At 35.7% G+C, this 3,181-nt stretch overlaps 1 pseudogene; it reads right to left on the bottom strand.

The window, feature by feature from the left end:
* Positions 1-384: 384 nt before the first annotated feature.
* On the bottom strand, positions 385-1,118 carry LOC148032629 (uncharacterized; annotated as a pseudogene).
* Positions 1,119-3,181: the final 2,063 nt, after the last annotated feature.

Here is a 3,181-nt window from a genome sequence, read left to right as displayed (position 1 = left end):
ATGAGCATGACCATGTAATGCACTAACAATCCCATAGTAGATTGTGCTGCACATCATCCTTTGAAACCAACCAGAAAACTCTCTAAGTACTGTACCTATGTACTTCTCTTGCAAATTGAAATGTTACATTAAGAAAATTTATACCATCAATTGCACATTTCATAGGCCAACCATTTAGTTTTAGCTTTTCGGAATGAGGCTTCTCTTTATGATAGCATATGTACCATCATGCTCTCCTTTTCCATGTCCTACGGTGAAGAAGTTATGCATCATATACAAGCATGTTAGGTGATACTACCTTGCTACAAAGTAGAAAGGTCTGTGCGCCTTAAATTGAGAAGTAGTGTCATCTAACCATACACAATGATATCGCTGATGATGCTCCTATTGTTTTAGCCACTTGTCATGAAGCATAAAACAATGCTAAGCAAACAACATGTCATGGAGCTTGTCATCTAATATGTAAAAAAGTAGTGTCTTCTCAATAGGACCTACTGAGTTTCTCACATAAGAGATATTCACCAATATGGTTACCTAGGTTGACCACCAATGCATGGATTGAATCTCATTTTGCATTTTATATGAATAATTCTTTGCAAAATCCACAAGAGACACAACAATATCACTGGGAAACTTAAGAAAGTAATCTTTCAACTGTTGGGCCTACCACCTAAATACAACTAAATACAAAGTTATGCTTGATGAATCTTTTGAGATCATCTAAAATGAGACAAACAAAAATAGCACTTTGTATTCTTTCCACAACCAAATTATTTCTTTTCTTCTCACTTCTATTATCACCAACATGTCTAATTCTCACATTCTTAAAGACCTTCATAGTCACCTCCCTACTATCTATTGCAATTTCATCTGGGCTACACCACATTTGGAGCAATTTCCAAGCAAGCATTCCTTTGCATGATATTCACTATTGACAAGCTTTGGGTATAATATGGATTCCCACAAAATACTTATGTGCTGACATATTGCCTCGTTTGCAAAACATTGACCTAAGCCACTCCTTGCACAAAAATGGAGCATGCACATAGATGGCCTTTTCCATGATGCTCAAACTTGTTTTCATGCATCTAATTGAAATCCTCTTTGAAATATATCATTTGGACATGATATATACAACAAGTATATCGCTCTTTCAACTTCTCAACAAAGAATGTGTGTCAAAGAATCTAAGTGATGGCATCACTTTAGGATAAGTGCTCTTGAATCTTTTGTAGAGCTCAACCTATCACACAAAAATAATTCAACTTAGAGTTCAAACTTCCACAACAAAACATCCCAAATATTTTATGAAAGCCCATCAATTCAAGATATTACTAAAATTTGGTATTGTTTTTGCCAAAGTGGTACAAAGTATTACTTTGGTATTTTATAAAATACCAACTCCAAGTCAAGGCAGGGAATCAAATCCATTCTAGTACCAATTTTGGTACTGTATAGAACCAATGCAACACTAAAAAGTACCAAATTTGATACTATGCATACAATTTGGTATCAACAAAGGTACTTTTGGGGTATTGCATGTCAGTCGTACAATTCATTTTAGCTTCGAATTTCTTGCACATGCTTGGGTACTATACAGGGCACAGAAGAACCAAATCTATTGCAATACCAAGTTTAGTACTTTATAGAACTAGTGCAACACAAAAAAGTACCAAATGAGGTACTGCACATTCACTTTGGTATCCGATAAGGTACTTTTGGTACTGTATGTCACTCTTGCTATTTAAATCAGCTTCATATTTGGAGCATATTCCATGCTTGGGTACTATGTAGGGTATAATATAGCACCTTGTAGTATCAATTTCAGTCTATAGAACTACAAACAAGTACCAAATCTAGTACTGCACATACACTTTGTTACCAAAGCTAGTACTTTTTCTACTCTGTGTGACCACTCTTGCTATCCCATTGAGCTTTATATTTGATGCTTAGTTTCATGCTTGGCTATTATGGAGAGTACCAAGCGGAATCTAACAGCAGTTGTACAGAACCCTTTATTATATGGAAAACTATCAAATTATATGGAGACCTACTCGAGCCACAACCTATGGAGCACTTCTTTGCTTTGATAATTGGGCTAGCCATCTAGCCCCCAAAACCTTAGGTGATGGATGATCTCTCATCTATTGAATTAGAAAAATCTTCCTCTATTCATCTTGGTCGAGGTCTTGGTGCCACCCAAGCTTAGAAACTTGAGCTCTAATACCAAGTTAGAAGCTAGGTGAGGGCCCTTGTACCTCCCCTTTCTAGGATGTTGCTCATCCCAGTATTATTCATGCTAGTCCATGCTTAACTGGAAGTTTCTTATAATTGGGCTAGCCGTCTAGCCCCAAAATCCTTAAGGTGATGGATGACCTCTGGTCTATCCAATTAGGAAGATCTTCCTCCATTTGACCTAGAATTCAAACCTTGTCTCAACACATCATCGTTGCATTAATAGCGAGCTAGTTTGCTCTAGCAAGTGTGGATTGCATTTCCAACAATTGATTCATGTAAAGCACATTGCAAAGTACAAAGTGCTATCACTGTACCTAGATCTTGAAAGCACACAACTTTTGACCACAACCCTCGGGGAAGTTACTATATATATATCCTCTACGTCACGTGCATTCAAGGCCTATTTATAAATATCCTTATCTGTAGATTTTTCTTGAATAAAGCCTAGCCCTTTTCTATTTAATCTGTAAATAACCCCTTTATATTACACCCATATGTATATAAAAAATGTTTAAAAATGGTACTTTAAAAATATATTATTTTGAAATCATATGATGGACACATATATTCATGAGTAACTTACTCGAGCCACAACCTATGGAGCACTTCTTTGCTTTGATAAATTAAATAATTAACTCATAAGCTAAAACTAATAACTAATTAACTAACTAATCAAAATAATTAAATATACTAATAGTTAACTAAATAATAAACTAATTATTTGAGTTGAAATAGGAGTCATGCTTTGCTTCCCTAAGCTGCATGTTTCAACCTTGCCAACCCCTCACACGCCCCCTAAGTAATAGGAGTGTGTTTTGACCATCCCAACCATCACTTCAATATATAGACCTAAAACTGGGCGATCAAAGTAATGGATTTATTCATTGAAAATTTTCCCCTTTCCTTGTGCTAATTTTTCACGTCGATACTAGCATCACTAAAG

The sequence above is a fragment of the Lygodium microphyllum genome, chromosome 8 (genome assembly GCF_053477565.2).
Source record: "Lygodium microphyllum isolate KBCC chromosome 8, Lygodium_microphyllum_v1.1.10, whole genome shotgun sequence".
Lineage (NCBI taxonomy): Eukaryota > Viridiplantae > Streptophyta > Polypodiopsida > Schizaeales > Lygodiaceae > Lygodium > Lygodium microphyllum.
Note: the sequence above shows the minus strand (reverse complement) of the source record. Positions and strands in the feature narration are given on the sequence as shown.